Below are 13518 nucleotides of genomic sequence, written 5' to 3'. Positions count from 1 at the left end.
ACAGATTTGGATAGAAATACTACTTGTGCAGTCAAAGTTATTAAAAAATGCAAAGCTGTTTAAAAAACTATATAGTAAGTCACTTTCAGGATAGCATCCTTAATTACTTAAGTTTACCATAATTGAGAGGTGATCAATATTATGCTGTTTATTCTTACTGTATATTAAGACTCTGAATCACCTTCTACAGCATTAAGAAGATTAAAAACAAAAAACAAAAACAGTGGTGTTTTTAATTTATCTTTTTAAGTCTTTTTCTACAGAGATCTCTAAGTTAATTACAACTGTTAATTTAAAGTAGACTAAGCTATATTAAATGCCTCAGTATCTATTTTTCCTCAGAATTAAAAATGACCTTAATTCAGTTTAGCCTAACTCACTTTGGAAGTGAAATATGCTAGGTTACCTGAAGGTTATTTTAATTCTAGTTGGGAAAGTTCAAACAGTTTAGCAAGCTTTCCTCCACACTCTGCACCCAATAAGTGAGGAATGATGAGGAACCAGTAGTGTCACATCTACATCTAGGTTTCACTGTATTCTGCTCAAATGTATGTCCTGTAATTGTGTCCCTCTGTCACATATTAGTGTATTGGTTAAATAAATCTAGCTGGAAAAGTTCTTAATGCATAATCAGCTTTTCTGGTGTAATATCTTTAGTAGTGCCATCTAAATATAGGAAAACAGTCCAAGTTAGTTTTCCTGTTTTTTTTTTTAATTTCTAGAAGCACATTTTTAAATAGAAAAAAATCACTTTCATAAACCTGTATTTTTACCCCTTTATAGTTCTACAACTTGCTGTTTTTATTTCAGAGTTACAGCACAGTTCCTAGAAATACTAGGAGCTGTGCATATATGCCTAATGAAGATAATTTGTCCCATTTGCTCTTGTTTATTACTTCTGCACACATAATCTTTTGCTGCAAGTGTTTTTATTCTACAGAAAACAATCACCCAAGGCAGCAACATGCAGTTTCTTCATGGTTCAGACCCCTGGCACCTGGAAGACAAATACAAAGTTTTGCTTAATGTTCAGAGTCTTCCATCTGCTTTATTTGTGTTGTTATTCCATGCTCAGGGATTCCAGCTCTGGGAGTTTTTCTGCCTCTGATATCTCTGTCTTATGGTATTTTCAGCTTTTGGTAATATCTAAGGTTCCAAAGTACAGTCCAGTCCAACACTTGCATATTCAAGTACTAGTTTCTTGGCAGATTCTGAATTGCCTCAGCTGGAGTCTGCTTCTTCCAGGAGTCTATTTCTGTATTATTTGCTCCACTTTCTGTTGAAAACAAGTGGCTTTTTAAATTTGGAAGGGTTTTACATTTTTTTTTAAATCTAAAAATTTTCAATCTTACCCTATGGCAAGGTAATGCCACACTTTACCATATACTTCTAGCACCCCAATCTTATATAGTAAATATAATCTTATAATCTTGTCATCCCAATATTATAAAGTAAAATACACTTCTAAACACTCAGGACCAAAGCATATAACTTTAATATGCTTCATTTTTATTTAGAATGCAATACTTCTCATTTTTTGTACCAGCTTCATGAATATCCTCCTTTTCTTGGATTGCTGAGAAGCGTTAAATATGCCAAATGCATCAGCACTTGCTATTTTCAGAAGGAAAACCTCCTTCTGATAGACTTGCTTTTAAATAACACTTACTGTTTCCAGATGTACACTGAAGTGTTCTTGCCTTCTTTTCCAGTAGTTTCTGCTATCTCCAGAGTTTGAGCCTTTAAATGCTTTAATTTCTTCTCAGCGTCTTTCTTCTTTTAATATTTTTTATATTGCTAGTGCCATGAATGAGTGGTCATTCCAGGCTCAGAGGGTTTCAGCAGATGTTCTTCAGTCAGGTGCCTGCAGTGCTTTTTCCTTACACTTACAAGCCAGGAAGCTAAATTGCTAAAAGAATATTTAGATCAGTAGCCTTTCATTAGGAGAAATAATAAACAAAACCAATAATAATATCATATTCATAGGGGTGAATCTATTGAAAAAAAATCCATGCAAGAAAAAAGAGTAAAATTTAGCCACTTTCCATATTAAAAAAAGCAGTCAAAACTGGATTAAAAGTTTATTTACTATTTTTGGATTTCTTTTTGTTTGTCTTTGACTCACAAAGCTAAAAGGAGAAATATCTACAGTGCATGCCAAGAAGAACTTATTAATTCTCATTAGCACAAAGAAGAAGTGGTTATTTGAAGTGGTTGTAATGCAAATGTCAATGTAAAAGTTTTTTCCCCTCAACTCCAGAGCCTGAGAAGCCATTGTCAGACTAACTTTGATATCAGTAGATGTTCTGTATATTTGATAGATGTATGGGTGATTCACCAAGAAAGAGAAGTTGAGTGTTTTCAAGCATTGTTTTAATCTCATGAAACAGAGAACTTTGACTTCTATTTGCATTTAGCACAAGCCAGATTTTCTCTAAACTCAGTTTCACATCTGAAATATACAGGTAATTTTCTAATAATAGTTGAAATAAATGTAATGCTTCCAGTGAAGCTTTTATTTTTCAAATTCATTTTAAAAGATGGTAACCATGTGCAGTACAGTTTTTGCACATGAATGTGACAGACAGGACTTTTGAATTGGTATTAAGTATTATGATTTTAACCATCACATTTACAAGAAAGAACTCCATTCTTTTTGTGCAAAGGGTAGATGCATCCCCAAGTAATATATTAGCCGATAAGTGTCTACATATAAAAATTATCCTCAAGCATTTCCCATTTCCAATGCTGTAATTCCTTTCAAATAACTTCAGGTAAAATGAATCAATCAATGTCTCTAACTGAGGATGTATAGAAATCTGTCTTGGGGATAACATCTACATTTATTTCTTATGCTCATTTTTATCTCATTTTATCTCATAGGTCATGGCATTATATGTGTACATCACTTGAAGTAGCTCGATATCAAAGCTTGCCCTTTGATATTTCTCCTCAGAAATCTTCCCCTCCATCTACTTTATCACAGTAAAAGTTAGTCTGTGATTTAATCAGATATTTTTTGTCCCTCCTAGTTTTAGTTTTCTTATACTGCTAAAAAAAATTATATTTCCATTCCTCCCAAAAAATGTTCTTTGCTATCCTCCAAAGACTTCATATGCCTCTATTTTCACACTCTGCTTTTCCTTCTTTCCTATCCCTTTTGGCCTGTTTGTTTTGCTTGCCACTCTATTCCATTTACTTGGTCTTTCCATTCACTGTACTGCAGATTTACTACCAGAACTGTTATTCTGTAAGAGTTCACAAAACCAGTGGAATTCAGCAGCACAGTTTGGTGGTGTTTGGCATCCCTTGCCTCCTCCAAATATTTGGTACATTAGATCTTAATTTTCAGTGACAGTGTTGAACAAAAATGAAGACATGTTTAAATCAGTCAGGGCCTTTCCTCATCATTACTGAGAAGACAAACCAGATTTCTGATCCCCTGAGCACACACAAGCAGGAGCAAAGGCCATAAAAGCCATTGATGATGAGAAACTATTTTTCTGAAGTCTCAAATGAAATCTTGATTTCTTCATACTCAAATGAAGTTTTGCCATCAGTGACATCAGGATGTTACCTGCAACACTGGGCCTGGCTGTGTTTTCTAGTTTTGTACCTGTTAGTTTTCCTAAGCTATCTCTTGCATCCTCTTTTTCATTTCTGCAATAACATTACATCAATTTATTGAAGAGACAAGAGTATAATTGGCCATATCCATTCCTCAAAGTTAACAAAGGATAGTATATTGAATAAGCACAAAAGACATGTTAGAAATGGTCCTTGGCTAAATAACTGATTCCTATAATTTCTTAGAAATGCTAAATCCAGGTTACAATTGCTCTCCTTCAGTTTAAAGTTCATTTTCCCTCTGGATGACAAGGGAGGAATATTTTTTCAATTTATTGTCTGTTTGAAGGGGGAGCTAAATGGTTTGTATATGAATCCTTTAACATGCAAATATTAATAACACAATCAATACCAATACTTACCATTTATAGAGGGCTTTTTCATCCACAAATTTCAGGGTTATACAGTTAGAAGTAAAAGGTTTCTGAGAGTTTCAGTGGTGTTGGAGAGCAGGATTTCCATGGCAGCTGGGATTTCAAGGAAGGAGGGAAGAGAAAGGCTGCGTAGCAGGACAGAAGAGAATGTTTGAAAATGGTAGAGAGAAGAAAATGAAGGCAGGGCAACTGGAGCACATACATGTGCAGGAGAGAGGAGAACAGATAAAATAATTATGGAAGAATTGTAGAACTTGCCTCATGCAACAGGAAAATATGCAATATAGTCTTTTAAGAAAGATAATAGGAGATGGTAGCCTATCTCATTTGGAGAGAAAAAGTGTTGCTTTATTTAGGAGAAACTGTGATTTTGTTACAATCTTGGCAATACACACACTGTCCAGGTTCATCCCTGCCTGTGTGTGTTCCATGTGTGCTGCTGTCTTTTCCCTGATGACTCTGAGTGCAGTAATTTGCAGATTTCTGGTCCAGACACAGCCTTTTAATATATGTTTGTACAGCTGCATCACAATGGGGGACTAATTTTGAATGGGGTCTCTGTTTTTTACCATAATTGAAATAATTAATCATAGTCACTCAATAATGTTGTCACTGTCACTTCTTGGACATAAAAATCCAATGAGATCATAAGGAAATGCACATTATGTTAATATTATCTATTGTAGTAAAAAAATTACAATCCATATTCTGAATCAAAACTCACCAGGTCTGTGTAAGTCTAATTGTAGTAGTCTTTTGTTTCTTTGCTACAGCAAGGAGTTGTAGGAAAGGATTGGCTAAAATTTGAAGGATTCTCCTGCCCCAGGCTGTGTTTCTCCACAGGCAGGGCTCCTTTCCTTGATGTGAGTTTGGAACCCACAGCACAGACAGGGCAGGCCCCTTTAAATCTCTGTTTTATCTGGTTGCCTAGGCAACCCCTGTAAACATCAGTGGAACAACGTGTGGTCTTCAGAAAGCTGGGGACCTTGAGGAAAAATGAGGTCATTTGGGGACAGACAGATCCAGTGTAGCCTTACCTATATGAGCAGACATAGATTTTTTCACAGACTTCTTTTTCACGTTTCTTTTTGAATGCTTTATGATCTTATAGTTTGTTTTAATTTGTGATATATGGAAAAAAGAAACATTTTCAGGCAGCAGGTTTTTTTCCTGTTTTCTATATTGCTTTCTGTTGTGACATAAATATATACTGTTTAAATATTTATACGTAATGAAAGAAGAATATGAGAAGGAGTACTTTGACTACAAAAGTGACAACTCCACTTACCTTTTTTTATATGACTTTTTTATTATATGATTTTTAAAATTTTTAAAAATTTTCAGTTTAGAAAGCATTAAAAGTACTAGTGAAATTCAAATAATGGTGAAAAAGTTACCATTTGCAATATGTTTTGCCATTAAAAATGATAAATAGAGGGGTTAAATATTTGTTAGCTGTTACATGAAAGTAATGAGCCAATCACTTCACACTTATTTCAACAAACTTATATAGAAGAATTTCCACTTATAACTGGTAAGGTATGGATTGAACAGATACTGAGAACTTTTACACTGTGAAAGGACATGCATTGGAAAAAGCACAACTTTGCTGGGGGGAAGCCTCATGCCCATTTTTCTCATATTTGACCATATTGCTTAAAATAATTATTTCATTACTATGTCCAACTGCAAAGGAGGAGCAGCTCACACCCCTCTTTCTACTTGGGCCTGCATGCCAGCAATAGCATAAGTATTTAGTAACATTATATGAACTTGCCCCAGTTTGTGAATATTTACAAAAACTGGTTTTATTTCCTGGATGACCACAGGAACTTAGTTGACCAACAGATATAAGTTTCCATTTTCCTTCAATTTATGCTTCATTTCATCTTACAGCCTTCATACAGTAAAATATTTTTTCTCTATGGCTGCTCAACAAAAGGAAATGTTTCTCCAAACTGCTGAAATTCTGGGACTTCCTTTCTTAAACAGAGGCAAACAGCAGATGGAAACTTGAAGATATTTGAAGAAGAACCTCCAAGCTTTGATTACTAAACAGAAACAGATGCTCCAAAATGATATTTTGTGTGGCTAAAAATAGAAGTGTTCCTATCTTAAAGCTGTTTAAAATAATTTCTGAACCAAAGGAACCTCATTAAGCTTGAGGATAATTGACTGTAGTCTGTGGATAGCCTTGGTGTTATGGTATCTGCTTACATCAGTACTGACTTTCACCCAGAGCATGTTTGGAGTGTTGAGGACTATAAAAAGTTATTGTATATGAAATGCTACATTATGTCAATATCATACTGCTACAGCTTGTAAATTCACATTGATCTGTATAATAAAAGATGTTTACAGCACTAATGAACTCAATCAAGTGCATGTTTGCTGATACATAAAAAAGTAACAAGCCATCTTGTTGGGCATTTGATTTCCAAGAGATAATCCCAGACAGTACTCTGAAGATTAGAGAGAGAGGAGATAAGAAGCTGTGACAGGCTGGCAATATCTGCCTGAAACACCATCCCCTGTTAGCAGGTGTTGGTGCTGCTGGGAAGCTGGTGCATGGATTTTGCTAACACACTGAGCAGATGGCTTATAAAAGAAATGGGTGCTGCTTTTTGAAGCAAAAATTATGTATGGCCTGAGAAGTATTGTAGCAAGAATCCTAAAGGAATATAAAGTGTAGGGATGGAAGTTGAGCTGAACCTTGTTTCTTCATTGGTAATGTTTTCTAGGCTGACACTAGGAAATTGATGGTTTATGACAGCACAGATTATGTTTGGACATGGCTTTATAGCAAGTGGGAAAATGCACCTGTTTAGAAAAGTGTAATTATCTACTTAGTAAATATATTCTAAGATGAGTGTTGTGCAAACAGAAGAAAACACACTATAGCTATTAGCTAATAGGAATAGATATTATTCCTATTACAAATTATATGCTGATTCTGTTTCAAAGCTTTTGAAATTGAGGATTGTCACATTTAATATTTTGAAGATCTTTTTGGCATTTGTGAGTACTAACAGTTGCACAAGGATAGAGCCTGTTTCAACAGCAGGGGTAAAATGCAACTTCAAGTTTTCTGGACCACACCAGACTGTGCATCCTACTGCAGCTCTGTAAGCTGGCAGCTGAGTGAGCAGGAGAAATAGGTCTGCACTTCCAAGTCTATTTTGTGACTTTGTTCAAATACCATTGTTCTTTACAGAATTTAATTATCCTCTTTGTAATTTGAGGACATTGTATTTACTGACTTGGAGATGGATTACATATACATCAGCACAGTGCTCATAATTATTCAAGGAATATGTTTGTAGTAACAGGAAGGGTGAAATATGAACTGTGTTCAAATAAATCATAATTCTTTCTCTTGACGATAGAACTGATCTGATTGCCCTCACCATTTTTCAACAGTAACAATTAAAATTCAGAAAGGAATCCAGAACTTCTGTACGGAAAAATTGGAAAAACCTAAGAAAATTCTTAGAAATACGTAGATTTCTGAGGAAGCAGTTTCTTCCTGATCTGTTTTTCTGTCTTTCCTGTTTGTTCATTTGTGAAATTTACAAGATAATATTCATGCTATGTAAAAGGTATTTTTATTACTATTTCTATTTACAATAATTATCTAGGCACATCTGTTCTCAAGTACATCAATATTCAATATTTAAACTAGCTCAATATTAAAAATATAATTCTATTTAATGCTCCTAATTAAGCATCTGTGTATTTAATACCCCGCTTTGGTTCCTTACTACATTTTGTAAGCTCTAATGTTTCAACATGGAGGTAGCGAGTACCATTTACTCTCAGAGTGATTCAGAATGCGGATCGCATTAAAAAGAGTAAATCTGATCTGCTTCTGGGAAACAACAACTAAAAGCACATTCGGGAAGAGATTAATGCCTCCTGCCTCCCAGGAATGGAGAGGAGAAAAAGCATTTCTGCTGTGAGGCTCTGGCCTTTGCGGGGAAGATGTGTTCCCAGCTAAGAACAGCACCCATTGGTACCAGCCCTCTGAAAAGAGGAAGCATTAGCTGCACCTGGAAGGGGAAGCTTATCCTAAAATCCTCCCAGGAGCCAAGCAGGCCACAACTCTATCCCAAACTTCAGGTTTGCCTGTGAATCATAAAGCAACAGCTGGGTGCAATCTCTCATCACAAACTCGCTTGTGGTTTGCTGCTGTTCCCAAGCTCCAATGTACTTTGCTCAGCAGAGGTGTGCACATCACTTGGGGTGGAGAGGCCTGGTTGGGGCTGTGGAATGTGGACACACCGCTAAAACAAAGCAGGCAGGGGCTGCTGCATGCCCAACCCAAGCTCTGACCCAGGGATAACGTGCAGTGCATGTCAGCCTTGGAAATGGTTTCATCTGCAGTCAGTGGCAGCATTCCAAATGACTAACGGAAAGAGAATCAAACCTTTCCTCAGGAGCATCCTGGAACACAGCTTTGGCACAGCTTGACAATGATGACTGTTTACACAGGGACGAGCTTAGATCCCGCTGCTTTAGCATGGGTTTTCTATCACTAAAATTCAGACCTGTTCCTACAAACATCTACAGAAACAAGCATGGGAGCTTCTATCAGATTACGTGTTTGTGGCCAGAAATTATATCTCTGCTTTTTTTTTAGTGGCAAATATATCATAATTTTGGCATATCAGTAGAAATCAAAACATAGTTTGTCATCCAATCCGACGAAAAATACCATGTCTGTAGAAAGTAAATTCTTCAACTTTACAAGCTACAAATTGATACCACACATGAGAAAAGTCTGATATCTCTCTAGGATTTCCTAAAGGATTTTTAATGTGTTTTTCTGTCCTTAACAATAATTTTAGCATTTGCAGGAAGCCCACAATCTGTTCCTATTAAAGTATCAGCTTACCTCAAAAGATGTTAAAAGAGAGTAAAAAAAAACCTTAATGCTGATCAAGCTGCAATTAAATTTTCATTTTCATTTAACATTATCAACTTTGTTTCAGTTCTTTCTGACCAAGAAATAGAAAACCTGAAACTAAGCCTACTGAACAGATTTATTTCTAACTGCCTTGAAGATGTAGTTGTAGACATTCTCAAGGAAGACCTTATTTTAGCCAAGGGATTGTGCAGAAAAGACTAGACTGGAATTGATTTTAAGGGTATGTAGTAGTGAGGAATGTGTGATGTAAGAATGTAATAGGATGAACAATGTAAGATCATTAATTAATAAACCAGAAGTTGATAAAAGATTACAGCTAGTTCCATGATAAACATAATGCAGACAAAATAAAATACCATGGTGACTTCCACTGCTTATGAATTGGGCTCCTAACCTTGATAAATACAGAGGACACCGAGATACTTGACTAAATCTACTGAGACACTTGACTAAATTTCAGTGGAGGTTTTATGATTTATTCTGTAAGTATTCTTTTTTTGTCAAACATTTTATTCTTCTGAAAAATTCCTGAAAATTTTTGTTTGGCAAGCGTTTCTCTATTTTTTCAATCTTTATTGCATTTATCTGATTAGGTCACGTGCCTTTATGTGAGGATGCAAAGAGCTTCAGGAAAAGCCCGAAATGGCTCTTTCAGAGGGGCAAACAGCGATTGTGCACACGAGAGGAAAACATTTGGCTACGGTTCCAAAGGGGAAGAGGAAAAAAAACCTGTTTGGAGCCGCGGGCAGGGGGCACAGCTTTGTGGATGGGGCAGGCGCCGGGCCGTGCCCGGGGAGCCGCCGGCGGCTCCGGGCCCGCGGGCGCCTCCACCCGCCCCGGGCCCGCGGGCGCTCGGGGAGGCTCCCCGCGCCTCACGGCTCCTGGGGCGCGCTCGGGGCACCCACGGGGTTCAGCGGCCGGGGAACGCTCCGCAGGATTCCTAAGGCGCTTCCCAGCAGCCGGAGCCGGCCATGGGTCCCGCGGCTCGGCGGGGCCGGAGGGAGACGGCCGCAGTCAGCCTTGAGGGCGGCGCGGCCCACCCGCTCCTCCCGGCGGCCGCGGGCCACCCCGGGCGCTGCCCGCGTGGCCGCCGGGTCCACTCGCGTCCTCGGGCAGCGAGACAGCGCGGGCCGCTCCACCGCGAGCGGGGGGCACCGACGGACCGGCAGCGCTGCCCGCGCCCGCCGCGCCGCTCGCGCCGCTCCGCGGACGCCGCCCGACGCCCCTCGGGGGCAAACCTCGCACGTACCTGTGTGGGACGGCCCGCGCTCCCCCGCCCCGCCCGGCCGCCCGGCCGCCGGCGGTGCCCCCTCGCCGGGAATGGTTTGTCCCGGCTCTCCGCCGTAACCTCCCGCTCCTCCTCCCGCCCGTGCCCGGCGCGGATGCTATCGCCCAGGCTCGCCCCGCCCGGCATCGCCCCGCCCGGCATCGCGCCGCCCGTGAGGCGCAGCACGCGCCGCCCGCGAGCACCGGAGCGCTGCAGGACCGCCCGCCCGCGCCCCGGCAGGTGAGGGCAGGGTGAGGGGCCGGCGGGGCGCGACACCTCCTCCTCCTCCTCCTGCGGCGGCGGGGACAGGCTGCCACCCCCGCGGGGAGGCGGCGGAGCGGCGGCCCGCAGTGATTCAGCATCGCCGGCGGGGAAGGGAAGCCGTGTCCGGCCGGGGGCTGCGGGGGTGCCGGGTGACCGGCGGCCGCCGGAGCGGGGTCTGCCGCCGGCTCGGGGCGATGCTGCGGGGCGGGAGCGCGGGGAAGTGCCGGCAACCCCGCCGCTTCTCCGGTGCCCCGGGGCAGACGGGGCAGCGCTGTCCGCCCGGGCCGCGGGCAGGTGCGGCGGGAGCGCGGGCAGCGGCCCCTCGGGAAGTTTCCTCAATGCAGCGGGCAGCCCTCGCGCGGGGAGGGAGGATGACTGCGCGTGTTGTCGCAGTGTGAGGAATAGGGAAGCAGGAGGCATTCCGGGATTAAAGGTATTAATTTTCTCTTCTCGCCCCCCTCCCCCCAATTTTTGCATGTGAAGCCCATCGTCTGTGCGGGTTGTATCGCATGTACGGCCAGGTCTCTTCAGAAGCAGTTAAGGTTAAAATGGGATCGTCTTTTGGCAGTGGTACCCAGTGGAGTCTGAAATGTAGAACAAGTTAAATCTCTGGAGATGCAAGTCAAATATCTTCCTGTGCTTTCTGTGCTTAGCTGGAAGCCTGTAATCTGTGGGACCTTTTTGAATTTCTGCTGCTGAAACCATACATAATTGTAAGCAAAAGGGAAAAGCAATTGATGCTGGAATTTGAACGTACTGCTGAATTCTCTGAAACTGACTTAAGGTCTCCGTATTGATCGCTTTTGTGCCTTTCTTATGTATTTGCAGTTTGAGTACCAAAATTAGACTTTATTCCTTCTTAAACCCCCTCTGAACCAACGAAACACACACATCCCACCCGCCCCTAGTTCAGTATACTTTTCTGTCTAAATCCCTCATTGATTAACCAGAGTGTTAGTCCCTATCTAAATAATATTCAGAGAAATCCTGCGGGTTCTTTTCACACACGAATGATTAGAAGTACTTTGCTCTGTGGGAATTGGTTGTCCCCCAAATACTGCAGAGTATCTCAAAATATACAGTGACTTGGCATCTGTAGCAGCTTTTACCCCTGTTTTAAGTGCTGCGATGGGGGCTTTAGTAGAAATAAGACATGTTATTGTTTGAACTAATGATAGTTCAAACAAACAAACAAAAATAGATAAGCAGGTATTTATTATGCCATGGATTTTCCTGTGTGGTGAGTAAATATAATGTCTGTGATGACATACAGAGCTATTACTTCTGAAGCAAGATTCTCTGGAGAAAAATGTTACAAAGCTTCAGAAAACTACATGAGCTATTTATTACAGAATATGTGACTTCTATTGTAATGACAAAATATGTTTTTACCTGCAGGTATTCACCATATTATGCAAGAAAGTATAGAAAAATAGTTGTGAGGTTTATTTTTTTTTTTTGGAAAAATGCCCCTATTCTAGATTTCTGATGGTTTGGATACATTCCACATATTTCCAAAGGGATCTACCCAGCACTTTGGGAGTGTTAGAAGAGGCCAGAAGATCAAGCCTGTCAGCAGTTATTAGGTAATTATTCCAGTAATCTAGCAGTCATTTTAGTAATCTGAAGCTTAGGTTTGCAATCAAAATAAAATTTGTTCCCATGTTCTTCCAAACATGGGATAGTGGTAAATTGGCATCATGGATTAGTTGTGGACAGTTCTGAAGAACTAGGAGATTAATTGACCAAGAAGCAGTCAGACACAAAGCTGTCTTGCAGTTTTTTGTATAGTTAGGATTTTTCTCTAAGATGTTTCTAATGCTGTATGTTGGATATGAAGGCCATAAATAGAATTTTGAAGGTGAAATGTGGCACACTGATGCTGACTGCTGAATGTGCTCACTCTGAATTGTCAACACCAACAATGACTGAAGTATGATTTCTTGATTTTGAATCTCCATCCATGGATATTTATTTTAAATTTTAAAAGTCTCTGTAGGATACATATGGCAAATTTCTTGTACATCCACATTTTCTAATGTTCTGTGCTTTTTTTCCCCCATTTTTTCCTTGCCTGTATTTTAATGTTGTGTTAAGGAGTATTTTTGCATTTACTAGCTACTTGCAGATGTCTCATACTAATTGAGAACACATTAATCTAAGTATGTAAATCCTTATGTAACAAGAAATTGAAATGAAACCTTGATGTCTGAAATAGAGAAATGGATAACATCTTCCAAGCTACCCTGCATCTACTTTTGCAAAGCACCTGTCTTAAAAAATGCACATGGCAGCATGTTGCAAGATAATATTTTTATATGAGTTACTAATGTTTTTTAAATTTTGTGCTACAATTTATCAGTGTGAAGATATCTTGTAGAAACCAACAATGTTAATTTCTCACTTCTATATGGTGTTATTACTGCCTTGAAATGCTGTGGCTTTTGGGGCAATCCTAAACCATGATGACGCTGAATTTTTTTGATAGGCCTTGTATCAGTCCCTGACAAAAATGATGAATGCTTGCCAGTCTTTTTGATGAGGAATTTTCATCACCATAGTTGATACAGTGACTCTACAATAATCTGAGTGGGGAAGGAATAGTTTGGATTTACTTGAAAGTGGGATTTCATTTTACTTGGAAAGGTGCATACAAACTGTCAAAGCTAAGAATCTCACTGTAAGTACCACAGCATTCATATTGGACCATATCAGCTGGATTTTGTTTTTCCCTTGTGAACTTCAGAACACTTAGCCCTCGATTAATTTTTATTTTCTACATACCTAGAAGTTAATTGGGGCCATTTGAATCCTACTGATGGAAGTCAAATGGCCCTTATTAAGCACGAGGAGCTCTTTAGAGCTCCATTAATGCTTACCTAAAGTCCTGCCAGAATGATACTTTGCAACTACTCCTTTTGCAGACATTATGAGCTTCCTGGAAAGTTTACCAGAACCAGTGAACCTTTTTAACATTAATATTTAAAATACTAATGTATTTTTAAACTTAGAACGAAATTTGTTGATGTCTACTACACTGATGGGTAAAAGAATAATTT

At 39.8% G+C, this 13518-nt stretch overlaps 1 protein-coding gene across 1 annotated transcript in view; it reads left to right on the top strand.

Annotated features, from left to right (window-relative positions):
* Positions 1-10354: 10354 nt before the first annotated feature.
* The window catches only part of TTLL7 (tubulin tyrosine ligase like 7), a 64906-nt gene continuing 61742 nt past the window's right edge, over positions 10355-13518 (top strand). Inside the window, exon 1 of the mRNA XM_030953325.1 lies at positions 10355-10435. The gene's annotated coding sequence lies outside the window, so the exon portion shown is untranslated. The remainder of the gene's footprint in view (positions 10436-13518) is intronic.

This window comes from Camarhynchus parvulus, chromosome 8 (genome assembly GCF_901933205.1).
Source record: "Camarhynchus parvulus chromosome 8, STF_HiC, whole genome shotgun sequence".
Classification (NCBI taxonomy): domain Eukaryota; kingdom Metazoa; phylum Chordata; class Aves; order Passeriformes; family Thraupidae; genus Camarhynchus; species Camarhynchus parvulus.
Note: the sequence above shows the minus strand (reverse complement) of the source record. Positions and strands in the feature narration are given on the sequence as shown.